Source organism: Cryptomeria japonica, chromosome 11 (genome assembly GCF_030272615.1).
Source record: "Cryptomeria japonica chromosome 11, Sugi_1.0, whole genome shotgun sequence".
Classification (NCBI taxonomy): Eukaryota; Viridiplantae; Streptophyta; class Pinopsida; order Cupressales; family Cupressaceae; genus Cryptomeria; species Cryptomeria japonica.
The window spans coordinates 337,230,088-337,244,537 of NC_081415.1; positions in this window are offsets into that span (position 1 = coordinate 337,230,088).

A 14,450-nucleotide genomic window follows, 5' to 3' on the forward strand; every position below is an offset into this window, starting at 1 on the left:
CAGACATCCTCTAGTGCACGTCATATTAGCCCGCCCACTATTGGTAGATCCCTCTTTTTCTCTATCTTCTGTCATGTGTTTATTTCCCTTCAAGCGTTCTTTCTTGAATCCTAATGCCATTTCATAGTGGATTCATTTTTTGCAGGAGGAGATGCACATGAGGATGTGCTAGAGGTGACTACTGTTGATAACATACCATCATTTCCTGTATCTTCTCGTATTGCTAGTATGGGAACGTTGCAGGCCACATTGGTGGTGAGCGACGAAGAAATGCTTCCCTTAAAGATACAAAAGGTTCTAGGTACTTTAAAATTATTATTATATATACTCTAATTGTAATTTACTTTATGATCACTCGCTTTGGACTAATGATCCCATGAATTTTTTGCAGGCAATGATTTTTTCTAAAGACATCTTAGTGACATTGCATTGCAAATATTTGGGCCCACCATACGTAAAAGGTGGTACATCATATGTGAACTAACCCTTATCCACTTTTGATTTCATATCATTGCTAGAATAGTTTTCCTTTGATCCATTTCTTGAAGTGTAATAAATGTAGCTTCAGTTCATTTCTGAATCTAATAGGTTTGTTTTTTCTTTAAGAGGTGGAATGACCAAGAAAAAAGGTTAAAAGATGAATTGACAAACCAAATGGTTGAGTGGTTTGAAAATGACACCTTGACAAAACCAAGCTCCTTGAAAAAGCTAGCACATATCTAAAGTATGTGAGGGACCAATACAGGACCCATTTGGAGAGGAACCTAAAGTACAAGCGTCCCCCCATGATTCTAGAGAGGGAGTGGAAGGACCTGATTTTGGATGCCAAGGAGAGAATTGAAAGGAAAAAAGGAAATACACCACTAGATGCCAGAAGAAGGTAGGGGAAACTATTAAGAATGTAATTATGTACTAATTAATTACTCTTTATATTTATATAATCTAACATATTTCAAACTTTTTATAGACTGAGTGACACATCAAAGGCAACCAAGGCAAGGCAAGAAAAGCACAAGCAACACAAACTCGGCTCTGGTGGTTACATGAAACTTGCTGCATGAATTGTAAGTATCTCATGTGAACGAAATATTGCATCAAAATATTAATAAATTGAAAACATTTTTTTTTATCAAACAATGCAAGCAAAATTCACGGTACCAAGCAAAAATGCAGGGCTCTGAATTCAGTAGAGCGCCCACAGAAAATGACAAGAGAATTGTCTACCAGCAAGGCTATTCAGTCGTGGTTGATCGGCTACGAGAATTGAGTGGGCATACACAACATTCGAGTGCATCCGTCACACAGGTAAATATGCTAAATGGAAGTTATTTCAAATTGAATACTTTACCAGTAATCTAATTGATGTTGAGTTCCAACATAAAGTGACTATATATGTTTTAAATAAGCAAGCAATGATAACAATGTGCATGTCATTGGAATGCAGCGTGCTAATTGTGAAACACCACCTGCACATGAAGGTCCGGATGTGCATCCCAGTAGTGGAGGTATTCATTTTCTATTCAAATTTATTTATTTAGCTATTAATACAATTAAACATCTTAATTTGTAATTAGAGTAGTAATTAATGTAATCTTTTTTGTTAATATTTTAGAGCATGTAGTCGGTGGTGAGGAAGTGGAGCATGATCTGGGTACACAACCTCAAGAACGTGATGTTCCCCACTCAGGTAAAGAGGACCACTGTTATTTCTTTAAACAAATATAATTGCAATTGGTGTTTAGAATTAATGTAACCTTTAGTATTTCAACTCCAGATGATCTAGAGGGTGTTCAGCATGTTGAGGTTGAGGCTACACAAAATGATGTGGCCCCATTAGGTAAAGAGCACAACAATTATGTTCTCTAAATTAATGAAATACTTGTAACAATAATAAAAAAAAAAATTGAATTTAACCCATTTATTTGTTATTGCAGAGGTTCTCCCTTTGCTTCAGTGTCCTCATCCTCAATATAGGACTAGGCATGCATTAAGATCATGAGCAGTTAGTGGAACATCTATAGAGGGGGGAAATGATGAAGAAACCGATGTTCCACTTAGTCTTTTCATAGCTTCAAATAAAAAAGAAAGAAAGAAATGATTGTAATCTAACTTATTTGATAATGACTGATTTTTATGTGTTAGTGAATGTAATTATGTGCTAATTAATGGTTATGGATGATATGTGTTAATTAATATTGATGAATGTTGTGTGTTAATTAATGTTAGCCAATGTTATGTGTTAATGAACGTTATGTGATATTAATGAATGAATGCTATATTTTATTAATGGTAGAAAGAATTAATGAATGAATGTTATAAGATGTTAACGGGGAATTTAGAGTGATGTTAAGGGGGGGAGGGGCCAAATGAGCTTCCACCTTCACGTGGTTGGCCCTATTAAGTAGAGAATATTAAACTATTCTTGAAACCAAGTGAAGCTCAACAAGGTAACACACTTTTCAATATTTCATTATGTTGCACAGTTAATCTTATTGAATAATGTATATTGAATCTTAATTGCAAGGTCCAACAGAGCCAACACGAACAACAACACCACAAGTTTTTGGGTATAATGAACTCCCATATTGTCTTGTCTATACACGAACAATACGAGTTGCTTCTAGTGTTGATATCCAAGGTAGGACTACAAAAGTTATGAATATGCCTCATCCTTGTAAGTTTTTTTTATTACTTGTAAGTAATGAATATGCCTCATCCTTGTAAGTTTTTTTATTACTTGTAAGTCATGAATATATGCAGGTGCACCATGGTTGAGATGGTCCAACTCCCTAGTCTCACTCTGCAAGACACAATTGGGCACAATCACCAAGAGAACGGTAAAAAGTGTGTTTGTCCTTATGACTTATGAATGTACCTAGATTTGTCCTATCTTTGTAAGCTTCCTCTTTGAATTGTGGTTGTAGCTTTGATAATACCTTTTTAATGTTGCACTATTTGTAAGGAGGACAACTCCTAATGCATGTTGCAAATTGTGTTCTAGTGACTGAGACTAACCTAATGCATCTCAGAATGGCATAAATTGCCAAGATGGAGATATAGCAGATGAGTTCAAGATTGTTGTTGTAGAAATTATTCGATTTTTGTGCTTGAAATTTATGTATATACACTATTTATAGTCTACTCTATATTTCCTACTCAGCTACTCCTATTGCTTTAAAATGAAATGTGAACTGATGAATTGTATTCTATAGATGACCAGTGCCTTTCTTCGTTGTTTGGGCTACAAAGTCTTTATATTTCTTTAGGACTTATTGTGTAAACTTATGAGACAATTTTTAAACCCACCACCTCTCGATGAGTCTGTCAGTTATTGTTTCTTATGAGCTCTACTTCAATGTCTATATTGTAAACTGCTTGAATGAATTTAACCCTAGCTTTTAAGAGACCATCCAAGGAAGAAATACTAGGAACAATTACAATTCGCTAGTAAATCTTTTTGATCCAAATCTACAATATGAAACACATAATTTCACTGGAAGAACATGAATAACCTTATCTCCTTTAGATAATATCATAAGCAACTGCCTATAGGAAATGCAATAATCCACAACATAAATGCAAAGGAAAATGATTGATTCTATTATGTATATTTGCCAAAATAGTACAATGGTAAGCCTGAAGCTATAATCTATTCCTTCTCTAATTCTCTTTCATGTTACATAAGCTCCCCCCTTTATATGAGAGTATACATTATTACCAAGCGCTATGGCTTTTCGGCATATAACCAGTAACCAACATTTTTTGTTTAACAAACTGGAAGATAAACAAATTGAATATTATCATCTCGTCACTGATACCAATCTAGTATCCATCGGTCCCTTTTTATGTCGAAGAAACCTTGGGCTTCGGTGACTTCCTTTAGTTTTCCATCGATATCACTATGCTCCTTCGATGAATGGGTATGTTGTCTCACCGAAGCCTTTTTTATCCTCTCTTTGTCATCTTCCACCAATAAATTTGTATCAATGAAACCATGTGTATCAGAGACATGCCTTTTAGTCTCCTCAAAACTCATATTCTCATCGAAATATTTTTGGTGTCCACCGGGTTTCATGTCGAAGAGACTTTGGACTTCGGTGACTTCTTTTGTCCTCCCATCGAAACTCAATTCCTTATCGATAGCATTCATCGATGTAGTTTTCTTCTATTTTTATCGATATCACTTTTTCGATGAGAATGCTTCTTTCAGTGAATCTTCTTTATCTTGCATCGATGATATTGTTTCTTCAAAAGCCTTTTCTCATCGGTGGGGGCCACCTCTGCTTTCTTCGATACCTTTTGTTGGTGGGACCATCTCTTTCGATGAGTCTTTTTGTACCGATAGTGTTATATCCTTGAAGACATTTTCTTGTCGATGAGAACCATCTCCACTTTCCTCGATATCTTTTATCGATGGAGTTACTGTCTTCAATGAGTCCTTTCTGAAGTTGATTGACATTTTCTTTCTTCGATGCCCCTTTTATATTGATGAGACATCACTGGGTCTCATCGATACTGTTTGAATCTTAGATACTTCGATAGAATGCTTTTAGACTTGTTTGATAAGTTATGGGTTATTACAGTATCAATGAAAATGATGATTTCTTCCAAAGAGAGATGGCTTCTATGATTTAATTTCTCAAATCAAGATATTTTACTTAATTCAGATTTGATGCTCAATAGAATGACTGCACTATCACCAATCTATCTTGAAGATTTGACTACTCTTTAGATTATGATTATGATTGTCATGATATTTCATGAGACTTCTCTATCCCCATATGAAACCCTTTGTTCCCACAAATCAATGCTTTGAACTTGACTGCAACTTTATAGTGATCACTGTCTTTGTATAGTAATCTTGCTACTTTCTCAACTTTTGATATATTGGAGGCTCCTAGGATGGTTTCTATCTTATAGTCACAATACCTTGCTATAATTTGTAGCTATTTTATGTTTATTTGTTTTCCACTCTTAACTCATAGTTCAATAGAATATGGTTCATCTTGGAATCAATGAACATCGGTTATAATCAGATGTGTTAATTTAGCTAAATAAGGGAACCAATGTTGTATTAGGTTTAATTCCATGATGATAGTTGAAGCTTGTTGGAGATAGGGGATTTGTAGCATTTGACTTATTAGGTTATGTCACAATCCCATGAAGGTCCTTGCTAACCATTAATGTCAGAAGACATGAGACTGTTATGTAACGAATTGGATCAGCTAAACCTAGAAGTTTTATAACCAATGAATCAACTGACTCAAGTGTATTTTAATTATCTTATGATGGTCATTTATGACCGTTATTCTTAGTAGACATTAAGCAGTTCACTAGATAGTTGGTTAGTAAACCAGTGAGTTAGTTGGCTCAAGTGTATGCTATTTATCATATGATGGTCGTTAATAACCATTATTGTTAGTACACATTAAGTAGATGGCTTGTTGAGATGGTTGGTAACTAGTGAGTTTGTTGAGCTCAAGAATTGGATGTACAAGTCGAGAAAGGGAGGTGAACACTAACAACGCATTGGTGCTTGCAATGTTAAAACCTTGGCCAAGATGGTGATGCTTTATCTAAGTGATGAAACTGGCCATTTGAATTCCTTTCTCATATTGATTATCTTAATAATATTTGTTCAATTTTTTTTATCGTTAAAAGATTACCTTCCTTTTAGATAAATTAGTTAGATTCTTATTATGTTGAAGAACATTTAGTTAGTTTTCTCCTTCAACTGAAGTAGTTATGTTTTATTTTGAAATGCTCAATTTTTTATCTTAATATAGATCACAATTTATTTTCTTTAAGTATAGAATTAATGAAATATTACATATGGTATCAGAGCAACCAAGTTTGACATTGAACCTTAGGCTTTCCACCTATAAACAAAACTATATACATATGCAGGCGCACCATCGTTGAGATAATATGCAGGTGCACTATATACAAAACTATATTTGCAAGTAAATCTTTTATTCAAATCCACAATATGAAACATGGAGTTTTACTGGAAGAATACAAGTAACCTTATCTCCTTTAGATAATATCACAAGCAACTGCCTACAGAAAGATGCAGTAATCCACAGCATATACACAAAGGAAAGATGACTGATTATATTATGTATGTTCACAAAATGGTACAATAGTAAGCCTGAGGCTATATTCTACTTCTTCTCTAATGATTCTTATTGTTACAGAAGTTCCCTCATTTATATGAGGGTATACATTGTTACCAAGCATCGTGGCTTTTCAGCACATAACTATTTATTAGCACTTTTGTTAACAAACTGGAAGATAAACAAGTTCAGCATTCCTATGTGTTGAATGTACTTATCATCTTTATACATTAGAACGTCATTGTTTAGTGTCCTCATGTCGCTTTCTATATAGAAATGATTGGATAGAATATGGTTAACACAAAGTGACAATTCTTTGTCCCGATCCAACTCTGCTACTACTCAATTCTTCTCATCAATGAACTCTTGTTTCCATTGTTTGAAACCTCAAACCTCCAACCCTAGGGCACCCTAGGGGTATTCCCATCATCCAACCTCTGAAGCTCTTTCCTTAATTGATTTGCCAATTCATCATGGGACTTCAAGTAAGCCTCGAATTCAATTTTCTCACCTAGATTAATCAGACTGTTGTCATTCATCATGTCTTCCAACCAAGACCTGAGCCTTTCATTCTCTTTCAAAGCTCTGACTATTCCAGTGTATGTTTTCCAATACATTTCTGCAACTTGCATCATACTTCTAAACCTATGTTCAATGATCTCTAGAATCAACTTATCCATCTTTTGTTGTACCTTTTCTACTTGTCAAGATGTCTTTTCAGCCCTGTTCCTCCAATACATAGCATCTGTCAAGGCATCCATGGCATCTCTGTCAACACCGTATGTCATCCATGTTTGATTGGTACCTGTATCAATCTGAAGCAATCTTGCTTGCAGCCTCTATTTTTCTTCATCGGTTTTCTCATATAGGCTTTTGTATGTATAATTTTCTCAGACCAGAAACTCTATCTGATCTTGGTTCAGTTTAGCGACATCCAAATTTAGTTTGGTAGTTGCACTAGGGTCAGTCTTTCCAACCTTCTGCACCATCAAATGTCCAAAAGCTTCTTTCTATCAACCAATATAGGTCTTTTATCTTTGGGATAGATAGCCCACTGTAGAAGAGCCTTCTGATCTGTATCATATCCTGATCCTCTAAAGAGTTTATCAATCTCTTTTGGCATCATTTGCTTACTTGGGTCCTGTTTCTTGAGGAATCCATCAAACAACAAGGTAGAGTTCATGTCCCATCCAGAGTATAATAGCACACCAGCTTCCTTAAGCAATTGCCTTCCCTTCTTAGGTGTCAATTCTCTCATCACAAGATCCATCTCCTCTTGTAACTTTTGAAGTTGCTGCTCTTCTTCACTATTTCTCATGTTATTCCTAATTTGAGATCCTTTATGTTGATAGAGGAATGCGGTGAACTCCTTGGAAGCAATGAAGTCACTATCAACAATGAAATCCTCATGCTCCAGGAATCTAATGTCAACCACTTCTCGGACATTCAGTTGTCCTGTTGCCAAGTTTATCGGTGTATCCTCTACATAACCAGGGGGTAATCCTCTTGAGGAGTGAATGGAACGATGCTAGATGTGGAAGCAGGAGACATATGAGCCAAAGGTTCTATATTCCTAATAGTATCAATGTAATCCCTAAAAACATGAGGTGGGACTCCCTCAAGTATTTCCAATTCATGCTCCATAAGTTTGTTGGCCAACTCCAAGGGGTCTTTAATCTTTTGTAGCACATTCTCATCCATTTTCCTTCTAAAAAGCTTCCATTTATAAGCCTGCATTACTTTCTCAAACTTTATTCACTTCACTCTGGCCTCTTCTCTACCAATGTTCTTAATGAGGTCATCCGATAGGTAAGATTTATGCTCTCCAACCTTCAGCTTTTGTGATGACCGGGCTATCCTTATGTATCCTTCGGGATCAAAATTGGGCCTTGGATCCCCCATAGCCATGCCATAATAATCCAATTTTGTCTGCAGTAGGCCATAACTCTTTGAACTTTTCCCAATAAAATATGAAAATACTAACAACCCAAGTACAATTGATTGTTTCCCATGGCTTGTCAAATGTTTTGTACTCACTATTGACAGTTGCCTCACAATTTCCAAACAAGCCACTCTGTTAGGGACTATAAGTGGTAGTAAGTATGGTCTCCCTTCAAACCTGTATACCCTGACTTGTGTGCAGTCTGAAAAACAATACCAATCTCCCCAATTGTGTTCAATTGAGGGATCTTCAGCGAAATCTTTTGGTCTTAGGAATCTTTGAACCTCTAGTGCAAGGGCATGATCGCACGAGAATCCCAACAGTCTATATAATGGCTTGACAAAGAACTCCTCAAAATGCCAATATTGATTATTCACATACCTCTGGTCCCATGAAGAAACCCATAGTTGCACTGATTTTCTCATCCCAGCATTGTCATATGTCCTGACACATAACTCTTCTGGCCATAACCCTTCATCTTGGCCCACATACAATAGCATATGCATAAGTAAGGAATAATGCTTGAAATGAACATTTATGACATCCCCCTTTAACTTTTCTAACCCATGATTCAAAACCTCAACCAAATAAGCAGAAAAATCAAATAAGCGGGGGTCCTTAGACTACAAATCGGCACAAATGACCATGGCTGCACTATCCTTCAAAGGATGGGCTTTTATCCCTAGCACTTGGGCAACACACTAATAGGTATACTTGAAATATGGATGGAAAGAGTTGACATCATAGGGAGCTTTGTCATCCTGACCTAGTGGCACTAAGGACCCTGCATACCTAGGTCTATGTATAGGGAGTCTCCACCTTTTGTAAATGTGCTCTAGGTTAAAATATTCACTTGTTAACTTCTTGAGGTCAATCAATTCTTCAAATCCCCAATCCAACTCGAACACGGTGTCAATAACCTCCTTTCTGATTGCAAGAATTAGCTCACCCATGTAGTTATATATGGTCCTGGTTTTAGGGTCATAATTATTTGCCAATGCCTTCATGAGCTTCACATTCACGAATACATTAGCCACAACTAACCTTCTTAAGTTCAATCGCCATAAATTGTTGATAGGTTGAGGGGCAACTCTTCTGTTGTACCCATATATGAATAATTCATACCCTCTCAATTTTGTCCATATGTCTCCAAGATCCTCAAACCGGTCCTCCAAGCCTTCCTCATCAGCTCTAATCTTCTTGGACCTCAAACTGGATGATGGGCACTGGTCAATCAGGTCCTGGGCCAAAGAACACCCTTCCCTTTTCTATCTTTTAGGTTTTTCTTCTGCAGCGATAGGTTCTTTTCCCTTTCTAGTCTTATTAGTTTTAGATGATGATTCCATTTGAATTTTAAAAAAGAGGTCTATGTGCAAACAACTTACTTGGAATTATTGAGCTTTATCTGTGAATTCGCCCAATTCCTGCTTTCAGTTCGTCAACTGTGAATTCCTTAATGTTGTGTCCTTTGATGTTGATCCACTACTTATGGCGTATTTAATCTCTTAGTAATGGCCATTTTGGACAATGGTCACTCGAGCACACATTCAAATTTAATGGCGATGTGACCTTTCATGGGATTTGTTTCTGATTTTTGTGGCAATCAATAATCATTTCGATGAAGATATGTCTTCCGATCATTTGTTTCTTTAGTCCATCGATCTCTTTGTTTCTATCAACAACACTTTTGTTTCGAATATTACTTCGACCAAGTATTTTTTCCCTTCATCGAAATACTGTATTCGGTTAGTATGTGTAGGGTCCACCCCTGACTTGACTTGTTTGACTAGAGTTGACCTTTAATTCATGCGTGATAAACACTATTGGGCAAAGGCTATTTTAGATGATTTATAGGATGTTGATACTATCATTAATGATCGTGTGATTTATTAGACACTATATGCTTATTATGTGATTGACTATCGAAAGATTATATTGATCATGTGATTTGATGAGCATAATTGTTGATGGATTTTACATGCCTTACTATAATCATGAACTATACTAATCATGCACTTGATGATGTTTTTATGCACTGACCATATTTAATGATTATCTATGATGAGTTGATCATATGTTGTGTTTGATTGTTGTCTGACTATATTTGGGATAGAGACAATGCCACATCACTCATTGCGAGCGGGATGTGTCGTTGCGACTCTCTAACCCTTGTCTATTATAATATATATCTATATATGCATATGTTGTATCGTTCTTTGTGGATGCAGGATTTGCAGGTACCAGACATCGACTCCACCTAGCTCTATAGGTCTAAGCGTGTCTTTAAATCCCAATGGTATGTGGTTTGGAGTTGGCACAATTTCCCCTCACATACTCTAGATCTAAGTTGTTCACTGTGAGTCGTCAGTGTCTTGGCGCAAGTTGTCATGATAGTTAGTAAGTTGGGTTTCTTTTGTGTTGTGAGTATGTTAGTATTGGCTGATTATTCCTTTTATGTTGAGATTGACTATTTGATTATTGATGCGAGATTAAATAATTAATGAATTTTATTTTAATTATTTGGATTAATAGCAATTTGATTATTTGGTTATCTAATGTTTAATTTAATTTATTGGATTCTTGCCTTTTTGGTTATTTGATTATTTGATATTTAAACGTTTATTTATTTTAATGATGATTTAATATTTATTTATTTTTTATTGTTTAGCTTATGATGTGTTTTATATTTATTTGTAATTTGACCTTTATTGGTATTTATTTATTTAACCGCCTATGGTTTAATATTTATTTGGCTTTTAATGTTTATCTGGTTCAGTAATTCATTTATGAGCCTTTGGTTTATTTAATTTAATTTCCTCATTTGATTTATTTAATTGTGGCTCATGTTTTATTTATTAGTTTGACTTTTATATTAAGTGGGTTGTATAAATAATAAAATGATAAAACATTCCCACCAAATTGTAAAAAGCATGATTTATATTTACCTTACCTACCCTCTTCTCTTATTGGTTGAATTTAAAAAGGGAGGTAAAATTATATTATATGGTGGGGTTGGTAAAATATATTATAGATTGGAATATTTTGATTGGCTGAGATTGAGGCTAGGGTTTTTGGTTAATGTTTGTCTTTTTATTTTCTTTCCCGTGAAGTTTTCAAGGGTTGGTTCCTTTCTAGAAAATTTTCTCCAGCAAGTTTTCTTTTTGGTTTTGGTTTTCTTCACTCTTGGATTTTGGCTGGAGCTTGGGTTGGATTTGGTTTGGCTGGTGGAATCTCTTCTTCAGCTTCTTCCATAACACGGGTTGCGGGTTGGAGATGCATTCTACCTTTTTATATTTTATTTTACAGTTTTCTTGTATGCTCCGTGTTTGCAGATTGAATGTGTGAGCTTGGGGAAATGAATCTAAAATTTGTATAGTGAGGAAGGAAATATATGAAGGCATAAATTTGTTGTAAGGTTTTATTCTATAGTTTGTGGGAAATATTTGTATTTTTGGGTTTCCTGAAAGCCTTTTGTGTCGTCATGCATGAAGTTTTGATTTAATATTGGCCTTCAAGTGTTTATTATTTATTTAATGTTGAAGTGAATTTTATTTATTGGGTAATATTATTTTACCCATTAAGTAATTAAAAGGGGGTAATTTGTATTATTTTATTTAAAAGTTATTTTCACCCCAGATCAATGGTTTAATTTATTTTACCTACCCTTGGAATTGATTGGCTAGACTTTGATGGTAGGTAGAAAATATATTTTATTTTCTTGAACTTTGGGAAGGTAGGTATGGAATATAATATTTTTGAAATATTTTGATTGGAGCATGGTTTTGCTTGGTTTTGTTTTGTTTTTATTTATTTTTGATAAATAGGCCTTCCTGTGCATTCACGGGGGTTGGCATCTTTGGTGAATGAATGTCTGAGGTTGATTTGGAGATTGGTGGTGCTTGGATTCGAATTGGTTTAAAGGCTTGGATTGCTTTTTTGGATTCTACATCATATTTTCTTCCAATTTCTACATTTTCCAGTTTTTCCTGTAGGTTAATTTGTTAGTTGCTTGCTTGTGTAGAACTTTCTGGATTAATTCTTGTACCAGAAGCATTGTTGAGGGTGTTGATGATTTCTAGTTTTATATCTGATTTTATTTGATGTATTTTGTTGGTTTCAAGCATATTTACCTTCCTATGTTATTGGGGAAAGAATTGTGCTTTCATCCATATTGATGTGCTATGGTTGGTGAGTTGGAAGTGTTGTTGTTTTGGGGTAGCAAGTGAGTCGGCCTTGCTATGATTTTACTTTCATTAATAACAGCAAATTTTATGGCTTGATATGCCTATGTTTATTGTTGGCCAAGAGGCTCGTTTTTTTTATGTTGTTGTAGTTTTGACCGTGTCAAGCTTCCTTGTCATAAGGCTTTATGAATATGAGTTTGGTTGTTGTTTTGTTTTCAGTTTTGTCTCAGATTTAAATCAGATTTGAATTAAAAGGTTTTTATGATATTTATGATGTTTTTCATTGATGGTTAATTATAGCTTTTGATGTGGTATTGCTAAGAGGTTTATTGTGTTTCTGGCTACTTGAATATCCTTGTTTTGGGGAGTAAGCCATTGGATGCATATGAGTGTTATGTTGCAGATTTTTATTTTGTTTTAGAGCCTCTTGTGATTTATTGTTGGGCCATGTTAGGAGGAGTGGGCTTCCTTGTGATGACCGGGGTCATGAGAGGTAGGCTGGCATGAGGTTCCTTGTAAGGATGCATGAAGTCTAGACCACCAGGGCACATTGGAGTTTTCCATGATTTGTAAACAAGTGATAAAATTGATAATAAATTAATTGGGATGGGTAATTATAACTCATTTAAACAAGATAATGAATAGTTTTGAGCCTCATGTCTTAGTCCTAGGGAGGATGTTTTAGGATAAGCATGAAAAAGGCCGTGAAGGCGGTAAGCTAATCTCCCTTGGTTTCTCATAGGTTGAGATGGCTCCACATGTCCATCAGGCTAGTGCCTTGTGTTATTATGTTATTGTGTTATGAGGATGGCATGTGATGACACTCCACTCCTACATGTGCTCCCCCTTTATGATTTATGATTATTCTTATTGGATGCATTTATGTCCTGATGAGTTTTACGCCTCTGGAAGTTTATTCTTGTAGCTCTGTGTGAGTTGTTGCTTGAGAGTCCTTGTTGGTTAGTCTCTTTGGTTTTGAGTGTCAGCCTAGACATAGAGTGTGTGTTGGGACCTTGTTTCATCTCCTAGCACGGGGGGTGGTTCCTTTGGTTCCACATGGTCAGGTGGTTGGTGCTTTTAAACCATTGGGATGTTCCTGTCTTTGGATTCTTCTTGCGTGGATAAGGATGCTTCTTCATATTGTTCATGGATAATAATTGCAGCAAGAATGTAAATGATGATGTGATTTATGTAATGAAATTCTTATGTAACGGTTGTAAAAGAAGTCATGTATATGAGAAATGACTATGTTTTTCTAGTTATAGTGATATCTTTAATTATGGTACATGATTGTAGTGATGAACCTTGAGTGGTATTGTGACACATTTATATTAAATGAAATGGATGCATGAGATGTGGATAAGTATTTTTGTTCGAAACTTATTGATGTATTTTTTATTATTGATGAACCATGTTAAAAGTAAATCGGGTAAATGTTATGATAATGGTATTAGATTAGAAATGATGTCTTTAACTAATGATTTAAGTAGAAGAAATGTTATGTCTTGATAGGATGTATGAGTTTGAGTAATGTTGGAAGATAGCTTAGGACATGTTTATGAGTTGTGATTAAAGAATTTGAAATTATAGTATCATACTTTGTAGACAGTGATCTAATGATTGAATTGAAATATTATAATGATTGGGGTGTAATTGAAGGTTCCTTATGAAATATTGTATGGATCTTCTTAGTGAATTAATTGTTAATCTTATTAATGGAAATTACTAGTAAGTGTATGGATAGACGGTAAGATGAGTGCTTGTCTTTAGGAAAGGATTATAATGTATCATGTGTTATGGTTTAAGAATTATATCTACATTTGGTGGATGCTATTAGTTGTTATGGAATTAGGATATTGTACCTTAATTTGTGTTGAGATGAATTCGTGTAGTTACTTAATTTGTAATGAGATGATTGTTGGTTAGTTGATATAGTGTAAGAGATTTTAGGAGTATTAAATGAGCTATGGATTAAATGTTTAGGAAGACTTTGTGATTATTGCTTTATGTACTTTAGGAATCATGATGAAGTAATAAGCACGCTAGGAGCGTAGAATCATAAATGATTATGTGGAAGATAATCATAAATGGAAATGGTGCTAATCCAATGTAAGGGTTACTCTTGGTATGTGAATGGTGATGTTAATAGTCGAAGGTTGGTTAATGGTAATAGGAATATTTGGACTTGGTGTATAAAATGAATCTAAG